Source organism: Pinus tabuliformis, chromosome X, assembly GCF_031772625.1.
Source record: "Pinus tabuliformis cultivar Carrire ecotype Pingquan chromosome X, CPIR1, whole genome shotgun sequence".
NCBI classification, from domain to species: Eukaryota; Viridiplantae; Streptophyta; class Pinopsida; order Pinales; family Pinaceae; genus Pinus; species Pinus tabuliformis.
In genome coordinates this window covers 1,088,515,570-1,088,539,138 of record NC_142308.1, presented here as the reverse complement: position 1 = coordinate 1,088,539,138, position 23,569 = coordinate 1,088,515,570, and the positions used below count along the sequence as shown (strand labels likewise).

Genomic DNA, 23,569 nt, shown 5'->3' with positions numbered 1-23,569 from the left:
CCTTCTATGCCATGGGTCTCTTTACCATCCAACTCACTCCTTCAATCTTACTTTTATAAAACAACAATATGATTAGTCATAAACCATAATTTTTTTTATTATTACCTTTTGGTTTTTCTCCAGATTTCCATGAAATTCTTTCTGCGCTCTCTTTGACAATTTTCATTCATCGACGACAATCTCCCATTCAATGCTTGAAAAATAGCTCCAGATTTGATACCACTTGATGGAAGGCTCCTTTAGTGGCTTACCGAATCTACCAAGTTTCCCAAAACCACAAATTCTAATCACTCAAACACCGCTCATACTCAACAAGATATCATCATTTTCTCAAGTCAATATCCAAACCATTATCCATAGGCACTAACATAATCCCTACCAATATTGTAGAGCAGGTTCAACATTTCATAGATGGGATAATGTGCCCACAAAGAAACCAAGACCAGTTGGAAATTCAACTCTCCTCAAGGAGATCCCTATGCATATAAACCTCCCGATAATTAAATCGTGGCTTCATCACAAGATTTTTAATCTATATTGGGCTGCATCATATTCTTGTCCCCTCTAGGTTGACAAACATCAAATTGTGGAGCATCGGATCAACCATGCAATTATCTCTCGCAAGCATTGGATCCCTAAGTTTTGGAGTCCAACTTTTGGGCCTATGTGGTGAAAGGGAAAAGGGGAGGTTGCCCTCGACTTCAGGTCAGGGGTTGAGCCTCGTCTCTTGCAAATTTCTCCACATATTGTCAACTCCACCAAACCTAACCATGCTGAATAGATTGTAGTCCTGAATAATCCTCTTTTTTCCCACAGAGTAGACTCCAGTCTACCATACACTAAGTGATGAAACTAACTCGAGCCTTCCCCCTTTTCTTGAGTTACAAAATATCGATCATGCCATAACCTCTGCCTTTGAATAGGGCTTGCCTTAGACCTTCTCGTTGTTTCCTAAGTTGTTGACCATCAAATGTTTTCTCTTCTCAAACACATTTGATTTGGAACTGACAATTGCTATTGTCAAAGACCAAGCATGGATATTCTCAGCTTTACTATAATTCAATGCCTCTTTATTGTGTGCCATTCTTCATGGTCTAATTGCCTCTCGACACCCATTCCCTTCTAAGAATTATGTAGTCCTCTTGAGTGTTAAATAACTCCGCACAGTCTTAGTAGCTAGACCTAGTAGCCAGAGACTGTTCCTTTCATCGAATCAATAATCAGCACATACAAAATATGATTTCAAAGACTTTGCAAACTTTACAGATTCCCTTTTATTTTTCACAGGGGTTCAATGACAGTGCATAAACACATACAACCATTCGCTTTGAAACCCTTTCAATAATACACATTGTTGGTATGATTTGGTGGTTCTCCCACTAATTTCTAAATTAATAAAATTAAATTTGCAAAAAGCCTATGCAGAGGAATCATGCAATGATACACATAGAGATCCCAAACTCGTGTTCATTATTTAACCATAAAATATATACATAAAAGCTTACAAAAGTCCTCCCAAATTCTTGAAATGCACTTGAGAGCTTTTCCCTTTTCACATTCATTAAAGCTCTAATTCTAGGAGAGATTTCACACTATTGCAAACCTATTTACATATACAACATCATTGATTGGAAAATATTTCAATAAAAACGAGATCTTTGTCCATTACCAAAAACCAACCAAATTCCTAATCCTACACATGCTACATTGAAAAAAGGCCCACATGGCCAATCACTAAAACAACCTAACATAATTACAAAGAGACACATGACTACATGACTAATTTACAACCTCCAATTTCTAATTTGTACAAAATTCCTAATCTTACACCTTCTACATTGAAAAAAGGCCCACTTGGCCAATCACTAAAACAACCTAGCATAATTACAAATTACAAAGAGACACATGCCTACATGACTAATTTACAACTTACAATTTCTAATCTGTACAATTTACCGATTAGGGAATTTCCCTTGTAAAGAATTAGTAAACCCTCTTGGTAAAGACACATTGACTAATTGACAACCTACAATTTCTAATTTGTACAATTTACCGACTGGGGAAATTCTTTCCCTGGTAAAAAAGTTAGTAACCGGTCTTGGTCAACAACATAAGCAACCCCTCTAGGTCAACAACATATAGAGATACTCGTGCATCACTTAAAATAATATAATTTTATAAAAATATAAAAAATAAATTAATTAAAAATTTACAATTTATTAGGAAATTCCTTCTCTTATAGAAAATTCGTGACTCCTCTTGTTCGGAAAATATGAAGCTGATACTCCTACATTCCTTTGAATAATATAATTTTATATAAATATAAAATATAAATTAATTAAAACTTTAAACTAAAAAGAATTATTTACATAGTTAAAATGTACTTGTCCTATAAACCAGTTAATTTATGTGGTGTTTATTTTAAAAGGTTTATTAATTTAAATTTCAAAAAAAAATTACTTGTAAAAAATAAAATAATTAATTAACCATTTCATTTAATAATTAATTAACCATTACATTTTAATGAAAATATGTATTTATTTTTATATAAAACATTTGAATATTAAATAATAATAATAATATCGTAACCAACCAACTGGCCTTGAGCTACAGTTTCCATCACATCAGAACAATGAATTTTCAAGCAATGCAGAAACGCAGAAAGGTGAGAAGGTTGAACTCTCGTGTGGCATTATCAAAACGAACAATGAATTTTCAATCAATGTAACAGCGCAGAAGGGTGAGAAATTTGAAATACCCTGAACCATTATCGAAAAAACGAACAATGAATTTTCAATCAATGCCGTAACTGGCCGTGAGCTACAGTTTCCATCACATCAGAACAATGAATTTTCAAGCAATGCAGAAACGCAGAAAGGTGAGAAGGTTGAACTCTCGTGTGGCATTATCAAAACGAACAATGAATTTTCAATCAATGCCGTAACGTAGAAGGATGTTGAACTTTATTGCGACATAATCAAGTTTGACAAATTCATATTGGAGTGAGTTAGGACCGCATAAATTTTCATCTGTATCTTTAGTTTCATAGACATTACAATAATTTCCTTACTTCATATAACTTTAAGCATTTTCTTAGAAATCCCTTCTTTTGAATTTGAATTTGTTCGTATGTCGACAGTTTCCACTAAAATTCAAGAAATGAAACGTAGATGCTCGTCCATTTACATGATTATACACCCTGTAGCATGTCCATACCTGTGTGGCATTCTGAATGTATTTGAATTATTCGAATCAGATTTTAAAGGAATATTAAACTCGTTCAAAGTAAAAATCCTCAGTCGATTTAGAAGCAGTAGCAGTATAGCGAGTTTTCGTTTCATTGCGACCACGTCAAATTTCCCAAATTCAAATTAGCGAGGCCAATCCTGATTGCTGCTGCAAATAGATTACCAGTCTATACTCGTACACGGCTCCGAGGTTTTCTATATATAGAGTCCACGTTCAGTGTATCCCTCGGATGTTGGGTTTGCACATAAGAGAGATTCAGCTAACTTTCATACAACTGCGTAAGATTTTCTGAGTTGTTTATCCGCCTTTTCGCTTCACAGCGTCTTCGAATTTCACAATTTCATCTGGCGAATTCTATAGTACAAAAGATGAGGGTTGCAATTCACGGCTTCATGTCTCGAACCCTAGATCTGTTTTGTTTACAAAGTATGAGGACTGGATTTCACAATTTATGTGGAACCCTTTATCGGATATATTCGCAAAGGATGAGGGTGTCAAGCTGCAATGGCACTCTCACAACCCAAAAAGCAATCTCTCGTTCCTCAACTCGTATGGATCAGCCGATGCTCATTAATGGACTGAAAAACCTGAGCGCATATGAAAAGAAAGCACTCGCCGATATGTGGCAAGATATCCAGGGAGAAAATTCATGGAATGGATTATTAGATCCCATGAATTCAGTTTTGAAAGCAGAGGTCCTAAGATATGGTAACTTTGCACAGTTATGCTATGATGCTTTTGATAGTGAATTTTCCAGTAATTATAGTGGTGGGTGTAGGTGCAGCCCTGATAAATTGTTTGATGCTTGTGAAATGGCTGGTGATACGGCCGTATACTGTAAGGGTTATGAGGTGACCGAGTATTTATATGCAGAAACTGGTATTGCATATGGGAACCGCAGAAAGCAATCCGCTTGGATTGGTTTTATTGCAGTCTGCACAAACCCTCAGGAAATACTAAGATTAGGGCGGCGGGATATTGTTGTAGCATGGAGAGGAACCCAAACAGGTCAGGAATGGGTACAGGATATTACAAACATTTTAGTTAGTGCCCGATTATCAAGAAATGCTCGGCTCAAACACAAGGGTGTCCGGGTAGAGAAGGGTTTTTTAAACTGCTACACCTCTGTAGCAGAGGATTCAAGATGTGCGAGAGAAACTGTTCGTTCTGAAATTACAAGACTAGTGAATAAATACAAGGACGAAAGTGTGAGCGTAACTTTGACTGGGCACAGCTTAGGGGCTGCCCTCGCAACCTTAAGTTCATATGACGTTAAGCAGATGCTGAACACAGATTCGGCGGTGCGGCCTATACCTGTGACTGTGTTTGCGTTTGCAAGTCCACGCGTAGGGAATAGAGGATTTGCCCTGCGAATGGAAGAGATGGGAGTAAAGGTGTTGCGGTTGGTGAATAAGCATGATCTTGTTCCCAAAGTTCCAGGACTTTTTCTGAACGAGAATTCATATGTATGGTTCATAAAAATGTTGGACTGGCTTCCCTGGACATATTTTCACGTAGGCGTGCAAATTCTTTTGGACTACGACGACTCTTCCACTTTCAAACACATCCACAAATTTAATCCTATTTACGCCCACAGTTTAAAGGTTTATCTTCATCTCATAGATGGTTATGTGGGAGCGAGTAGAGCCGCCATATAATGTTCAGCCTGGACACGCTGTACTCTGGTCGACAAACAGAAGCGCCTGCGGCTTACTGATTGAAGACCTTCGCGTTCCCGGTACCGGTGGCAGTAAGACGAGCATCAAAATCAAGTTATAGTTAACCATAGATGGACAACAACTAAAGCCACAGGATGAACTTCATCATAGCCGCGCGGTTATTTATTTTTTATTTCGTTAGTATAAATTTCTCTAAGGAGAAATCTCTAAGTTCAGAAACCATTAGACCTCTAAACCCAATGATTTGCCCCTTAGATCTTAAAAATGGGAAAATTTTGTGATTCTCAGCTTGGGAAAGTGAGAAAATTTTATTTGCACACATAGAAAGATTGTTTCATTGATTTTAAAGGTAACAAATAATCCAAACCCATTGTATTTTGTTCTTAGATCTCTAGCCTTGTGAAATTTCCTTCTTTAGAAAATTTGTTAAGTTCATTGTGCTGGGTCTCTATATCAATTATCAGAAGTTTGTTACCCATTTTATTTTGTTCTTAGCTCTCTAACCTTGTGAAATTTCCTACTTAGAAAAATTTGTTAAGTTCATTTTGCATACTACATATCCAATCAAGAAATTCACTATGCTGGGTCTCCATATCAATTATTAGAAGTTTGTAACTCTGGATACTTACTTTTTACATGATTTTTTTGTTACTACCTTGGAAGTATGAGATGCATCATAGTAGAAAGATAGGCATCCTTCACCTATGTGAATTTCTATTTTTTTGTTTTTGTTTTTTTTTTTTAATTTTTAAGTAGCAATTTAATTTTTATAAATATATGATGAGCAAAAATTTCTATGATTTGAGTTTCTTAAGTATCTCTAATACATTTTATGATATTTAGTTTTGTTGTAAAAAATGAGTTAAGAACATCAAATTATATGTATATTTTTTCTTTGATTGATTTTTTTAAGGATTTCTAACAAGTTTTATGATATTTAGTTTTGTGGTAAAAAATGAGTTAGTAACATCAAATTATATTCTCTTTTTGTCCCTCTTTCACATTTCATGATGTTGATCTTCATTGTTGAGACACCCATGGATGTTTAATTTTTTATAAATGATTTAGTTTTATCTAGAATAGAGTTCGTAAATTATTATCTCTTGATTATGTGTAATATTTTTTATGTTTATTTATTATCTTATCTATAAAAACGTTTTGTTTGTTGATTTGTTTGATTTGATATCTACAAGCTTGACCTTCGGCTTGAGGAAATGTGACCTAGGGGCATTTAAGCTATCAAAACTACCTAGGGATCGCACTTGGCCTGGACCCCACCAACCTTTAACATGATTGGATTTTCACCCATGGAGTTCCGAACCGATGACCTTCACATCATAGAGTGACTTAATAGTACACCCCTTTGCCATCTATTATACACCTCATGGGCATCCTACCTATAACTTAAATTAGTTACGTTTATACATTTGTATTTTAATTACATCATATTTTGATTTAAAAAACCCAAATTATAGCTACAATGCTTGCTAATTTCTTGAAGGAGAGTCTAGTTGAGCTCTTTTATTGAGTGGGTGTGATGTTGAAAAAAAATATTTCCCATATCAGGCATGTGTAGAATTGAATAAAATGTTGTTTGAGAATCCTAGATTTCTAGTTTCACATTACGTTACTACAATAGTAAGAAGCAACTCTTTTATAGTTGGGAACAATTGGAAGTTAAATTTTCCATTTCAGATGGAGCTAGTGTGATGTTTAGTTAAAAATTATGGACTTATGGAGGACTTGTAGATAGTGCTCTTGTTGTGGTTGAATGGATTGTGTATGTTATTGGTTGCACCTTTCCTATTAAAATTACCAAAAAAGGATTAAAAAAGACTACACAAGTCACATAGATTTACTAACATTGTTGTAAGCAAGTATAACTAGCACAACTACATCAATAAAGTAGTTGATATATGTCGATAAACATCATTTTCCACTCATAATGATGCCTATTGGCATAATAAAGGTGGAAAATGACATTGATCAACATATATAAACCACTTTATTGATGTGGTTATGCTAGTTAATGATTGGTGTGCATGTTACAAATTAGTAGACCATGGTTGACTGTGGTTGGCACTGTCTAACTATGGTTAAACATAATTGACAAGGGTTCACTGCAGTTGCCAAGGGTTGTTGATGGTTGATGATGGTTAACAATGGTACAAGAGGGTTGAAAACTTTGACCATGGTTGAACTTCTTAGACAAGGTTGACCAACATTGAGGAGAGTTGACCATGGTTTATCAGGGTTGGCTTTGGTTGACCATCAATGTAACAATGTATTTTTGTTACATTAATGTTAAACATTGTTACATTAATGTTTTCAACCATGGTAGAGTATGGTTCATGTTCCATCGATACTAATATTACATTTTTTTTACATTAATGTTACATTAATGATTGAAGAGGTTTGAAAAACACTACAACATAGAGGGTGGTTTTAAGACAATATTTGAGACAAATTTTGGGTGTTAAATTATCTTAAAGACCATTTTTTTTTTTTGTATTGTCTTAAATATTGTCTTTAAGCGAGTGTTTCAAATTATAGTCTTAAAAATTTGTCTCTATAAAGACAATGTATAACACAAGCATTATTGTCTCTTAGGAGACAATTTCATTTTTCTCTCTAGAGACAATAGTTGGGATGAATCCAAAAAAATATCTCACCATTGAAATAAATCAATATAAAAAGTATTTAATTAGAAATAAACTACAATATCATTGATTAATTCATGCTAGGGCTCAGTGGAATCGAACCACCAACCTCCTGCTTATAAGGTAGGCGCTCTTCCATTGAGCTAGCACCCTTTAAAGAATTATATGAGGAGTTATGACATGTAACAAACCCCTCCTCAGCCACAATTTATTTGTGTGATGAAATTGGAATTTTACCTTAATTCAATCCAATGGTACCAAGGAACAAAAAAGGGTATAATGAGAAGTATGTGGAGTAAATTCTTAAGGTAATACCAAATTCTCTTTGTATCTTAAAAATCTTGATCCAGTTAGCAACAATAATAGACAAGATTCTGCATTCTCACAATGGCAGGAAATCTCAACTTTGTTGCACTTTCCATGTCCTTTATTAACTGACATCACAAAATCAAAATCTTTGGAAAGATGCTAAATGAGAGAGAGAGAAAAAAACAATAGAAGATTATGAGAAACTGAGAAACAAAAATTGCACTGTTGGTTGATACACCCCTCTTCTATCTCTGAAAACAATAACATGGATTTTACAGATCATAAATCTTTTTAGGGAAACATGCCAAAATGAAGCCAAACCCATATAGTTATCACTACTAAAAAATAGCTGATTAATTACTAAAACAATGATTAAAATTTGCATATAAATGATTATTTTCCAGTTGGTGACCAATGGTAGCTAATTTGCAGTATCTTATAACGAGATCAAATTTTAGTCATTTTTAGCTTAGTCATTAATTGATCGTCTCAATTTTATCATCTAGCAGTATGTTCAGTCATAAATTTGGTCATTAGTTTAGTTATTGATTTAGTCATTAGTTGCCACATTTAATGACCAAATATACAACAAAATGTATTACTATATTATCATCTGAGAAAACCAATTAATGACCAAAGAAATATGACCAAAATGTTGGTTGTGTTATAAGATACTGTAAATTAGCTACTAATAGTCATATATATGCAAATTTTAGTTGTCGTTCGAAATCAATTAATGACCAAAGAAATATGACTAAATTTTTGTCGTGTTATAAGATACTATAGATTAGCTACTAATAGTCATATATATGCAAAATTCAGCTGTCATTTGTAATGAAAAAATAATCATTTACAATAGTCAATTATATTTTTTTGGTAGTTTCATATTCATTATATAAATGACTAATTTAGTCGTATATTCATTTTATTTATGTTCATCATTAATCACTAGCATTTGCACCTTATGTTGCAAAGGAAACGCCGTAAGGCATAGAGTGGGGAAGAATAGCATAGAGTGGGGAAGAATAGAGACATGTATAGAGTGGGGAAGAATAGCATAGAGTGGGGAAGAATAGGGACATGTGAATGGACATTGTTGAAAGCAAGGGTGGATGATAATGAGTTACAATTGCAATAGTTAGTTATGTGTATTCTCAAAATGAATATTTTGTAAATAATAATAGTTTGTGGAAGAATTTATAAGAAGTATGCCATCAACTACACAATTAATATATACAGAAATAGAAGGCTAGAAAACAAGAATTTTAATTTATAAGATCCAATTTACATGGTTGGTCAACATGTAGAAACCCCTTGTGTCATCGCTCTGTCCAAGTGGGGAATAATAATATGACAATGGAATCACTATTGTGAATATGCAGAGACATAATACTATGGCATGCTTATAGATCGTTGTTGGCTGAATGACTTGCAATTGGCTTTCAAGCTGCTGGTTCACCATAAGTTGGATCTACAAAATATTAGTTGGATCTGAAGAACAAATAAAGCTAGGACAAAAGGTCCAAATTTATGAAATTATTAGTTTCTTCCTTCCCCACCTTTCCATTATTGTTATTATTATTATAATACTAATAATAATAATATTATTATTACCAGATAGCTCCCTGGATGCTGTCAAACAATTAATATTTATTTTATTAGAACAAATCAAGGTACGGATAGAAAGCTAAAATTTATGAAATTATTAGTTTCTTCCTTCCCCTCTTTTTCGCTCTTAGCATTATGACACTTCCTTTCACATCCTACAGTGGATTGAACTTGCAAGAAAATTTGAGGTGAACCTTATACCTCTGCCTCTTCTGTTCATGTTTGTATAGAAGGAGGTATATACAGATTCAGTTCATATTTCTAGCCATTATCAACACCTAATACATGCTTTTGTATACAGGGAATTAAATTTTCATCATGTTTGAACTCAACTATTTGCCTTCCAAGGCTGGATAAAATGGTTGTTGGGTTGAGGGCCTCCACTGCAAATATTTTTATTGACAATGGCCCTTACAGAGAGTTTATTTTCAAGCATTTTCAAGTGGCTTCTATTGATGAAGAAAGTGTAGTAGTAGTTCTAGTAAGTTGATCAGTCTATAAAATAAATTCTCATCTGAAGCCCTGAGTAGGCTATGAGTGAGACTTTTTGCCTGTACACAAGAGTTCATTAGATAATGTGTTCTACAAACCCCTCTCACATACACAACTGCATGACTGCCCTATTCAAGAAGCCAGCTATTCCAATAAGCATGTGAATGAAAAGCACATATACAATTTACCAATTACAACAACAACCAACCAACAAAAAAAATGTACTCAACAGACTAAGGCAACAAACTGGTCAAGTAATAATCCTCAAAAGGACCAATATACTGGGACTCTCCATTCAACTAGGTATTACCACCTATATTTTATCTTGATTTAAGTATATTTCCAGTAACAATTCACCAAACTGTAGTCAGCCTATGTGATGAAACATTATCACCAAAAGTTCAAACTACGCATGTTACCAATAAAACTGTTGGCTAAACCTATAAACAATCTTAATCATTCACTTCTACCTGCCTTCTTAGTATTATGCTTTTACCAACATGTGTGTGATTAAGTTGTTTCTCATCTTTTAGCAGCTACCAGGTTTGACAGAAAAGAAGTGCAAATTTCCTGCCGCCACTATCTAACAGATTTGCTAATTTCTGAATCATTCAAAACTTGAACAGGGCCAATATATTGAAATAACACCATGAGAGCCTTAGAAATTATGCCTCCATTTATAATATATCTTAACTAAGCCATTTCTTTTGGTAATCCAAATAACAAAAAAACCATTCCATTTCTTGCCTTTAAAACATATATTTTCATCCAACAACTTCTAGTGGCATGCAGAGGCAGATTCAGTGAATTTTACTATTCACGCCAGTCTTGGTATGCAGAGGCAGATTCATTGAAATAAGATATTTCTTTCAACAAAATATAGCACTGTGATGAATATGTTGGCAACGATTAAATGACCCCTGGTCCACTGCAACAAGGAGAACATGATTCAATAACTATTCGAAGGCTCTGCATGTACAAATGTAGTACACTGTTTTCTTCTGCCCAAGCAACATTTATGGTTGTGATTATCACAGTCTTGTTAGGCATTGAAGTTTTTTCTAGACCACTCCCTAAATCAAAGGTAGTTACAAATGAATTCAACTTTGAACTCTGCAAGAGTTTGGCTCTTAATTGAACCGTAATAGCCATGGAAATTTATTTATAAAAAGTATGCCATCAACTACACAATTGATATCTATAGAAAATAGAAGGCTAGAAAACAAGAATTATAATTTATAAGATCCAATTTACATGGTCGGTCAACATGTAGAAACACCCTCCACTAAAAATATTTTTATTGACAATGGCCCTTATAGAGAGTTTATTTTCAAGCATTTTCAAGTGGCTTCTATTGATGAAGAAAGTGCAGTAGTAGTTCTAGTAAGTTGATCAGTCTATAAAAGAAATTCCCATCTGAAGCCTTGAGTAGGCTATGAGTGATACTTTTTGCCTCTACATAAGAGTTCATTATATAATGTGTTCTACAAACCCCTCTCACATACTCAACTGCATGACTGCCCTATTCAAGAGCCAACTATTCCAATAAGCATGTGAATGAAAATCACCTATACAATTTACGAATTACAACAACAACCAACCAACAAAAACAAAAAAAATGTACTCAACAGACTAAGGCAACAAACTGGTCAAGTAATAATCCTCAAAAGGGCCAATATACTGGGACTCTCCATTCAACTAGGTATTACCACCTATATTTTATCTTGACTTAAGTATATTTCCAGTAACAATTCACCAAACCGTAGTCAGCCTATGTGATGAAACAATATCACCAAAAGTTCAAACTATGCATGTTACCAATAAAACTGTTGGCTAAACCTATAAACAATCTTAATCATCCACTTCTACCTACCTTCTTAGTATTAGGCCTTTACCAACAGGTGTGTGATTAAGTTATTTCTCATCTTTTATCAGCTACTAGGTTTGACAGAAAAGAAGTGCAAATTTCCTGCTTCCACTATCTAACAGATCTGCTAATTTCTAAATCATTCAAAACTTGAACAGGGCCAATATATTGAAATAACATTTCCTTTGCTCGAAATTGTTTCAATCTATGATTGTTTATATAATTGTCTTACAACTTGTATATTTTTATAGAGGAGTGTGATTTCCTAGCATGCTTATGTATGAAATTAGGTCCAAGATAAATGACAGGAATTTGACTGATTTTAACGTTTGAGCATTTTCAAATCATTTCACGTTCAGCTAAATAAAATACTTAGCTTGTTGTTTGTCTACTTTACAGTGTCCAGCAGCAAACAGAATTTACCTTTATACTGGAGTCTAGCCTTGAACTCTTAAATAGAACTCTACACATGTATCCTTTCTATTAAGAGTGCTGATTTTTTGTCTGTTCATTTTCTTTTCGACTGTGACTGATGCCTGTTCAAAACAATGTTGTCAGACTCTTTTCAGACTCCTGAATCTTGCCAAGTCCACTGAGTCGCCGCTGAAAAGAGTAACTCCTAGACACTCTTCTGTCATAATCCCCACTTGCTAGACTCCTCTGAAACTTGCCAACACATATTCTGAGTAATTTTTTTTCTCTTTGCCAAGTCTGAAAGATTCTGCTGAGTCTTCCTAAGTCATAGCCCAACCGAGTCTTAGAAGAGTCCAAGTCTGACAACATTGGTTTGAAACAATTTCTTCTTCAAGTCAGGTCAGCACATCTTCCTTCCTTCCCACAATATTTATGTATGTGTCCATGTGTGTAGGATGTGTATGTGGATCTATTGCCCATTTTATTTCGTTTGAGTGAATCAATCATTGTTAAGATGAAATTTACAACAAACTAGTTTGTAAGTGAGGTGTCATGAACATACCTCTCCACAAAAAAGTTGAACTCTTGTGCAATACTAAAGTTGTTTCATCTGTGGAATGAAAATTTTGTTTGATACTACCAAATTCAAACTGGATCGAGAGAAGTTTTTGTCCAATGTTTATTGAGAGTATAATTAGTCTTTTAACTAGATGTTCTGTATAGGCAATTGCTAAAAATGGTCAAATAAGGTCAAATTCAAGTATGGACGGCTCCTTTGTATGAGATGATGATGGCATTGGATTCCTCTTCTCGAGAGGACCAATTTTGACCTAAAGCACGATGGATTCTAACAGGCAGAAATGTATATTTGAAGTCAAGCCCACAATGTTGGTTTTGGTCAAGGTTAGCCCCACAGTCATGTAGGCTCATGAAGCCCAAAAGACATGACCTTTGACCCACATTTAATTGTATAAATATAAGATGAGTTCACTCCATTTTGGCATCATCACACATGATTTCCTCTTTCCTCTCATGATGGATTCGACTTTCTTTGAGAAACTATCTCTCTCTCATATGTGCAAATTTTTGGAGGACGAATTTCCTGCGATTTTCTGCGGGTGACTTTTCCAGTACACAGTGTAGCATTGACCAGGCACTTTGACCAACTGTTTGACTGCGACTTTGATGGATTATTACTCTGCCATCTAGGCCACACTTGTGAGAAGAGGAACTGAGCACAAACTCAGGTGTTTGACCACAGGTCTGAGGTAGGTTTAACTGCAGACTATTGACCAAGTTTTGACCAGACTTTTGAAGGCTGCCTTGACTGCATTTTGACTGCCTAGAGAGGGTGAATTTCTCTCTCCTTTTACCGAATAGATTGGGTTGATTTGACTGAGCTGTTAACCGTTGACTGCTGACTGGTTAGGATAGATTTGACTATTGTTGACTTTTGCATATGTGACTTTGACTTTTGGACATTTGATTGGGATCATCTATGGCAAGTCAATATATTGAGTTTGACTAATGTATCATTGTACTTATGGATTTATATCTCTGTGAACATTTGCTATTGTCAAGAAGAAAATATCTGTGGGTTTTCCCCCTTGTCGGGTTTTTCCCTGGCTTTAAGTCTAAATCATGGTGTCCTCTTGTCTTGGCTTGTCTTTTGCATTTATGTTTGATGTTTTTTCATCAGTTACTGTCATGTGATAATGGTCAACGTGATTGCTAATGGATTAATGGAATTAACAATGGGCTAATGGATTAATGAAGTAACTAACCTCTGATCTAAGCAAAGAACATGTTAACTCAAAAATTAACATGGTATTAGAGCTAGCTGAGGTCAAGCCCAAGCAAGAGGAGGAATGCAATCTCAAGAGATGAAGCAGTGGACTGTTAATGTATTTGAAGTATCTTGTTGCAAGACTTAGAAAACATGAGAAAATAATACAAGTCTATATGCAAGAGCTAGGCTAAATAGCTCATGAAGGCCATTAATCAAATCTGAAGATGCTAAAGTCCTCCTTCAGCAGCTAAATCACGTGTCATGATAAGAAGTCAATGAAGAGTTTTGTTTTAAGATTTTGTTGATCTGAGTCCAATCTTCTCATTGGATAAAGCAGTCAACAGTATGAATCTCAAGAGATGAAGCAATGGACTGCTAATGTATTTGAAGTATCTTGTTGCAAGCCTTAGAAAACATGAGAAAATAATACAAGTCTATATGCAAGAGCTAGGCTAAATAGCTCATGAAGGCCATTAATCAAATATGAAGATGCTAAATTCCTCGTTCAACAGCTAAACCACGTGTCATGATAAGAAGTCAATGAAGAGTTTTGTTTTAAGATTTTGTTGATCTGAGTCCAATCTTCTCATTGGATAAAGCAGTTAACACTATGTTTCAATATCTAATCCCTTTGGCACCTTTGCATCAGAATTCTGAAGCTAGCAGTCCTTCCATCGAGTCACCTGTGCTCACATAAATTCAAGTATTGTAAACAAAGATGTCCAACAAGAAAATTTGTTGAGGATCAAATAAGTGACTCTAGGGATACATATATTTATTTGGATTTGATCAATGAATTAAAGAGAGTCCTATGGAGCAATGAAGAACCAAGTTGTTGGCCTAGTTTTCTGAACCATTAAGAAGGAGCCAAGTGTTCCTATTGTTCTGAGCACAAGAAAGAATAAAGGTCTACTATGCAATGGAGCTATCTCTATTTTACATTCTGGGCATAACTATGCTTTTGGATAAGTCTTTTGAAAAGAACTTTCTTCTCCTAAGAGGCCAAGAAAAGTGCAAGAACACAAGAATATGCCAAAGGTTATTTCATGAAGCCAACCTTGGAGAAAGGATTACTCTGTTCTTGATCTTGTGGTATGGAGGCAGAAATGTTATGGCTCAGTGAACTCTGTCTTATATTCTCTCCCGCTCTTCAATTAAGACAATGAATCCAACCTATTCATGCCTCTTTATTCTCTGAGTTATTGAAGAGAAAAAGTTTTGTTAATGTCGATTGTTTTATCTAAGAAGATGCATACTTATTCCTTGTGCTTGTAATAAGGCCAAGAAGCCTATGTCACATAAAGCACGCTATATACTATCATGCTCTGTGAATTTGGCTGACCAGTATAGGTCATTGGGGCTGTGATTTCTTGATCTCCAGGCTATAAAAGAAGAAAGGTGGTGGACTTCTCATTCCACATATTTGTAAGGAAGAGGAGAATCTTTTAAAGGACAATTCTAAGGCCCTTCATAATTTAAGGAAGTCAAGATTTTGTATGCATATATTTGCAAGTCTTGAGAAGACAATCAGTGGGCATCCTATGTCATCTATCTTAGTAAAATCAAGGAACCCTATATATATATATATATATATACAAGTGTTAAAAGCCTGTTCCATTCAAGCCAACTTGCAAATCAATAAGGAATATATATTCATGTCTTCGAAACCTTCATAAGAGGTGCCCTGAAGCCAATAAAAATAGAGGATGCAGTTATGAGAAGGGATGGTCCCTTTAGACATCAATCTGAAAATGATTTTTGAAGAATAGTAAAAGCCCTCCATAATGTCATTATCTAGTAGTTGATGTGATTTTGTTGAGAAGGTTTAGTGGCAGCCCTCCATGTGATCCTATTTTTGGCTAGCAGCTGAAGCAAAGGAAGTTCATCCAAGAAAAGTATGCAGCTCCTTTGTGTTGGCACCATTGGATAAGGGTGACAGTACCCTTGGAAGTCTGGAAGATAGAAGAAGTGCGAGGCACTTTGGAGCAAACCCCTGTAGCAACTTGTGTGAACATAAAATCAGAGGTATGGTATCTCTCAAGGTGCCTCATAAAGAACACATTGGAAGAAGGATGTGCATGGATGATCCTATGTCTTGGCGAGCATGATGAGCAGAGGGAACTGTGAGGACCCTAATTTTGGCATCTTGATTAGGTGATTGGGCACTTTGATGCATTGAGCTAGGATCTTATGAAAGACGGTCTTATGAATATGGATGCCTGGATGTGAAGGACCCCTCCTCATCATGGATTGGGTAATTTAATGCATATTACCCATTTAATGTAGTAATTTAATTTTTTTAGGTAATTTTGATATGCTATTTGCGGAGGTAATATTTCAATGTTCTTACAATAGGAAACATATAAACATTCAAGTGTGTTTATGTTTCTGTCCAACATATTCAGTCGAAGAGTAGTCGTATAGCATTCAAAACTTCTGTCAAGGCGATTCGAACATCAAATGAATTTCTCAAAGGAGCTTGCGACAGGATGCCCCACCCACAGGTCTGCGCTTTGACTCTTGCAGGCTTCTTCACTAAATCCATGCAAGCAAATCCTCCTCAGGTCATCAATGTTATGGTGAAGGCATTGATTGGCATAGTGGAGAGGACATTCATGGTCAGTTCAAAGCTGACAGGGGAAGTGGCCCTTGGATTAGAATGGGATGCTCTCGAGGACTATCTCGAACTACTGGATATGACAGTCGATGATCTCTCCCCAAGCCCTCTCCAAGTTCAGCTCAAACGCTCCTGGCAATGTGAAGACATTTCTCAGTGTAGGTCTCACCAATCAAGATACCTGCATGGAAGGATTCGCCACTGCAAATAAAAAACAATATGACTGCCCATGCCCTAGATCCGCCATCTGCCAGGTTTCAGAATGCTTTCGCAGCACAGGCACCTGGTGAAGGCCAGGACAAGAGCCTGGCTCACCGGAAGAAATAGAAATGCTGATGTCTGAAATGTACACCTAGAAAGGTGCCTCGTTGTACTTGTCGGGCATCACAACTCTAGTTTTCCTCCTGTGCTCTGCAGCCACTGCTCTCCTCTTGCGCTTTGCAAACACTGCGAAGCCAAAAGTAATGAGATTGATACCATGCTGTAATTGGTTATGCTGACCATTGCACAAACCATTTCCCAAATGAATTTGTAACCATTTTGTAACCATTCTGATCAAATGGTTGAAACTTTTGCAATCGTCTAACATAGGATCCTATGGTGTATAAGGATGACAGGTGGGCATAGAGGGGAATTAATTTCAGAGGGAATGCCTTACAACATAATTAAGAGTTTAAATGCATGTTGAATAGTGATGGTCTAATCCCACGACCTCAACCTAGTTATCATGTCATGATTTGGCATGAACGACAATCCTCAACAATTTTCATGCCTACCAAAGTCTATTAAACCAAATTTTCTTCCCATTCTATTTGGTCAACTGTTAAACAATAAGCATGAAGTATACACACATGCATTATGTCATGTCTCTGAGCCTCGGGTTTTGTACTTCGAAGTGAACCAAAAGCGGTTAAGATTTTGCTAGATTATCCAAAACACGTAAGAAATGCACTACAATGTTGGATGGTTTCCATTCATAGAGATGGAACATTTACTTGAACATCTAGGGGAACAAATCATAAGATGGGAATTCCAAAGAGCTTCATGAAGAAGAAGCCATGGGTTTTGTAGTTTGAAGTGAGCCAAAAGGGGCTAAGATTTTGCTGGATTATCCAAAATGTAAGAAATGCACATAAGAAATGCACTACAACGTTGGATGGTTTCCATTCATAGAGATGGAACATTTACTTGAACATCTAGGGGAAAAAATCATAAGATGGGAATTCCAAGGTTGTAGATGTATATGGAAAGTACAAAGAAACTTATCCTTCTATTTCATTTTCATATAAGTTTAAAGAAAACCTTGGAAATCCAAATTAAATTTGCCATTATGGGTTAGTGAAAATTCTATCCCTGGAAATCTAAAATTAAGTTTTCCATTATGGGTTAGTGAAAATTCTAGGTGATCTCATAGAACTTTAAAGAAAACCTCGGAAATCCAAAATTAAGGTTTCCGTTATATATTAGTGAAAATTTTGAGCAATCCTATTGTTAAAAAGAAACCCTAATTCACTTGGGAACAATATTGAGGTGGAAGACTTAGAGGAAGAACAAAGTGATGATGATATATTTATCAAAAGCTTGGTAAAACACTTTAAAAAGTCTTACACTTCAAACACGAGTAAAAACAACGAAGTATTATAAAGTGTTTACCAACAAAGACCATGTTATAGAATCAATAAATTCCGCAATTTCAGAATTTGAGGACAATCTCTTGAATAAGGAACGGGTCAAGTTGGAATCCGTTTCGGTTTTCATATTTTTAACCTTTAAAAAAGGTTAGGTGCCATGTCCTCTCTCATTCGATGAAGTTTAAAATCATAATCAGAGTTTTCAATGATATCAACGTTCTAAAATATCTCTGTTTTATCATTCTATTCCTTTTCATCATTTTTAACCCTTCAAAAAAATTAATTAATTATTTACAACATATAACTTTAAAATTTTCTAATAAAACCACTCGAAAATATATCTAAGATATATAATATCATAATATTATTTTTGGAAAACGAGTTCCAGAGCAATAGTTCATGAACAAATCACAAACCATCATAAAATTAACCTGCAAAGCTTTAATTTTTATTGAAACTTCTCTTCATAAGAGTGCCACATAACAACATACTAAAAATAACCAGTAGAACATATTTGACAGTGTATTTAATTGCCAGCTAGCTAAGAATTCAATGAAATGCACATTTAGACCCTATTCATTAAAATATATGTCGAGAATTTCGACACCCACCACGTAGACGCAACACAAGGTGAACTGTAGACTCCTTCTGGATGTTATAGTCGGCCATAGTTCGCCCATCCTCCAGCTGTTTACCAACAAATATGAGCCTCTGCTGATCAGGAGGAATCCCTTCCTTGTCCTGAATTTTCGCTTTTACGTTATCAATCGTATCGGAGCTCTCAACCTCCAGTGTGATCGTCTTGCCTGTCAAATCTTCACAAATATCTTCATACCACCACGGAGCCGAAGGACAAGCTGCAGGGTTGACTCCTTTTGAATGTTGTAATCCGCCAGATTCCTCCCATCTTCAAGTTGCTTCCCAGCAAAGATCAATCTCTTCTGATGGTCTTGCCGGTCAGGGCTTTCACAAAGATTTGCATCCCGCCTCTAAGCCGGAGGACAAGGTGAAGAGTCGACTCCTTCTGGATGTTGTAATCGGCAATAGTGCATCCGTCCTCAAGTTGCTTTCCAGCAAAGATCAACCTCTGCTGATCTGGTGGAATCCCCTCCTTGTCTTGGATCTTGTCCTTGACATTGTCAATTGTGTCAGAACTCTCAACTTCCAGGGTAATTGTCTTCCCAGTTAGGGTCTTGAAAAAGATCTACATCCCACCTCTAAGATGGAGGACAAGGTTAAGAGTGGATTCCTTTTGGATGTTGTAGTCGGCGAGAGTGTGTCCATCTTCCAACTGCTTACCGGCAAAGATGAGACGTTGCTGGTATGGTGGAATTCCCTCTTTGTCCTGAATCTTGGCCTTTACATTGTCGATGGTATCAGAGCTCTCCACCTCAAGGGTTATGGTCTTACCGGTCAAGGTCTTCACGAATATCTACATCTTTAAACGAAATCAACACAATACACAACCTACGTAATCATGGACCATAATTAGAAACCATGATTAACATTTCAAGGCGTAAATAAGCCAAAAACGCTCCCGAATTTCGCAATCTACACTCGTAGCCGAAATCATCTTTTACATATCTTGAGCAAGTTAAATAATTTAAAACCAAAAACAAGACAGCAAAATGAATCCTCGTGGGATACAAAGACAAGTTAACAGAAAGAGCATAACCTGACAACGTCTATATGTCTAAAATATGGAAGAAAAAGTGGAAGACAACAGGGGAAGGATTCGAAACAAAGATCAAAGATAGACAGAATGGTTGACTGCATGAAAGACGAAAAAGAGAGAAAACTGATACCTGAAGGAAATCAAATAGAAGTGAGCACAACGATCACGTTCGAAAAATCAGCCAATACTGTAAAATGCAATGAAGAAGAAGAGGCATGTCGCCATATTTAAATGGCAGCAAGGGTAAGATGGTTCGTTCGTAAAGGGACACGTGTAGTCGTTCCAAACTGTTCGTTCTGGAATATCTATTATTAGTGTTGGTGGGAGAAACTGTGAGGAACGTGGGGCCGTTGAGAAAGAGGCATGGAAGAGTCGATATAGAGCAGAAGGAGCGTCCATGTAACGGTATCGATCTTCACTGCGCAATTGCTGGGGATTTATTAACTGCGTGGAGTATCAATCTTTGTCGCACAATTGCTGGGGAGTTAGTAACCATGTGGAGGTATCCATCTTCGCTGTATAGTTGATGGGAGTTAGTAACTGTTTTTAGCTATTAATCTGACGGTAGAAGATGCTTCTATCATCTAACATAGATAATCGATGGTCCATAATCGCACACGGTAGCAGCTGGGGGTGTTGATTTCAGAGGGGAACGCCTTACGACGTAAATATAAACTATTAATTTAGTAGTTTTAGATTGATTTTATGTGTTCATTATTAATCAACATAGATTAATTAGTATGATTTTGCGACTAAATTAAAAAAGAAACATCATACAATATGAATTGGTTCATCTAATATGAAAATTCAAAATTACATATGATAGTTAAAATACTAAACAATATCAAGTACAACTATAAATAATTTCAACCACAGAAATTATATTATATGAAATGTCAAGTATTACAATATGAGTTTCCAACTTAACATTGGTTGGACTACAATTTACACATGAAATATTGTTTCATCACTATAAAACATTATCATTGTGTTGTCAAGTCATTGTAGGTGAATTCACCAACTCTGAAGACTTGAACAACAATCTCTATGTGTGTGTCTTATGCAGGATATTAGCTTTATGGGTACCACTATACCAGTTCTCTTCTCTTTCTTTTTGCATTTTTCACTCCAATGTTAGTGTTCTCCTCTTTCTTCAAATCCCGCTGCTTACCATCAATACCAACTTCCTTTTCTTGAAACAAAAGAACCTAGAATGCTGAGTGTAAGACATGAAAGACGATGAACACTAGAATATAAATGAAAGTAGACTATAAAGGATTTATATTACATATACCTCAACATCAACAATGTTAAAGCCATTGTTCCCTATAAAAGCAAGAAAATCAAACAAGTTTTCTTCAGTTGAGCGATAGTGGCTACTATGTCGCCATATGACCTGTGTAAATAAATTAAAGTGACCATAGAAAAGAACACCTTAGGAACTTAGTATTCAACCTTCAGGGAAAGCGTAGGCACAATAATGGCAACCAAGTTACATGCTAAAAAGCTCAAGCTGTAAGTAACTTGTTAAATCAAATAATTTGAGGTGTGTTGTCTAATCCTTGTCATTTTATTTGCAACAACAATTTGTTATCTAATGCATGAACTTGGTCAAGTATATAAACAACTTGTTATCAAATAACAACATGAAAGTAAACTTTTCTATTAATCATGAAAATATTTCAATACAAAACAGTTAAAAGGTTTTCATTCAATATCATGTAATATCAATTTCATCTTCAAGCTTTGGTTGTTGTTTAAATAGACATAATACCAAGTATTTTCAATTTCATAGTTAAAATGTAAAGTAAAATTGAAATAATCATTCAAAATACAATCAAACAATAAAGATAGGATATCATGGAATGGACATTGCAATTATAAAAAAATTGTTTACCTATCCATCGATATCTTATCACGCATTCATAAAACATTTGCTTGCCCAAATAACCATGAGGTGAAATAATCACAACATTAAAAACCATAGGAATACTTACTAGAAACGTTTCCAAAGTCGATGGTTGAAGTGCCTGAAGGATCTCCAACAAGAAATGAATCATATCCAAGAGATGATCTCTATATTGTCTCCCCATCCTTTTTCCAATCACATTTCATGTAACCTGCTCACACTAGAGTCAAGTAACAATCAAATGAAGGAATTGACATTTGTTTTTATCTTTTATATGTATAAAATTTGAATATAATTTTTTTTGGTACTATATTAATTTGTATTTAAAGCCTTCCTATCATTAGAATGTATAAACCAAGTAGAACATCATAAAAATTTACCTCAATGAGGTCCTCTAACAATTTCTACAATATCAATATTTGTCTTGCTGCAATATCTTGGATAGAAAAAAGAACATATATGGAAATTAAAAAGCCATATATTACTTATGTTCAAACTATGTATATGGTGTATTCTTAGGTAACTTTTTAAGATGTCCTTTTACCTTTACCAAAGCGGATTGTAGCTTGGTTAAACTCTATATCCATTCATTCAACATCAATTTCTACAAGATAAATGTCACACATTATTCTTTTCCATTTCTTAACATGCTAGATATGATAAATTAAAAGTCACATAAAAGTAGGAGAGAACCATTTTCTAACCAAAACAAATAAACAAACTATGCCTCTAATAAAAATTCACACCTCAGAAATTACTCTACCACTTGCTCAGACTAATGGTGATATTCTTTGAATCATATTTAGGTCATATTTAATGGGATATTCGTATTTTTACCATGATTTCAATTTGGTGCTAAAAGAAATATACAAATCTAGGTTATTATCAGTGAACTTCAAGTATAATTCAAAAAAATATTGTCATTATAAGGTATGGAGAGAGAAACATATTCATAACTAGGATTCTCTATTTTAGTTTGGTTTGAGTTGAGTTGGTATTTGAATATATAGTTTTCTCTAAAGAAGTGACATAGAAAGATGAGAATCAAAATACCCTGTGAATTTTTAATTAATTTATATTATATATCTCTAAAATAGCCAGGTCATCCTTCTCTGCTATTTGATATAGATTTATTGGCATAGAATAATAATGAATTAACTATCAAACACAATGATACAATATATTAACCAAGGAAAGAAAAATGGCATTCCTTTGGTATTTGTGTGCTTGAATGAAATCCAACAATGGTTGTGTTCTTTGTTTATCATGAAATAGTATTGAAGACAAATGTTGGTTCAGAAATTGAACTCTATTACCAATAAGAGATGGTCGTGTTGGGTAAGGAAGGGATGAATTAAAGGGCTCAAGGTCTAGCTCCAATACATAGTTATCCTTATCACTACAAATACAAAGTTGTCATCATTTTCTTATCTGGGTAAAAGGAAAAGTGAGTTTGTATTTGTGCACTTGTGATAGTATATGAAAAAGAGAGCACTAGTGGAAATCAAAGTGTGTTGTCCCATCATTCAACCTAACATAAAAATTATATATTTAATTGTTGACTACGTTGTAAATCAAATGTAAAACCCACTCAACTTGATCTTTACATGACATAGTCGTAATGAACTAGTACAATAGAAAGATGCTAACTCATAAATAAGAGATGATAA

General features: G+C 35.1%; 2 pseudogenes; one reads left to right on the top strand and one right to left on the bottom strand.

Moving 5' to 3' along the window:
* Window positions 1-3,800: 3,800 nt before the first annotated feature.
* Window positions 3,801-4,907, top strand: LOC149143605 (phospholipase A1-Igamma2, chloroplastic pseudogene; annotated as a pseudogene).
* Window positions 4,908-18,894: 13,987 nt separating this feature from the next.
* Window positions 18,895-19,753, bottom strand: LOC149143604 (polyubiquitin 11-like; annotated as a pseudogene).
* Between the last annotated feature and the right edge of the window lie 3,816 nt (window positions 19,754-23,569).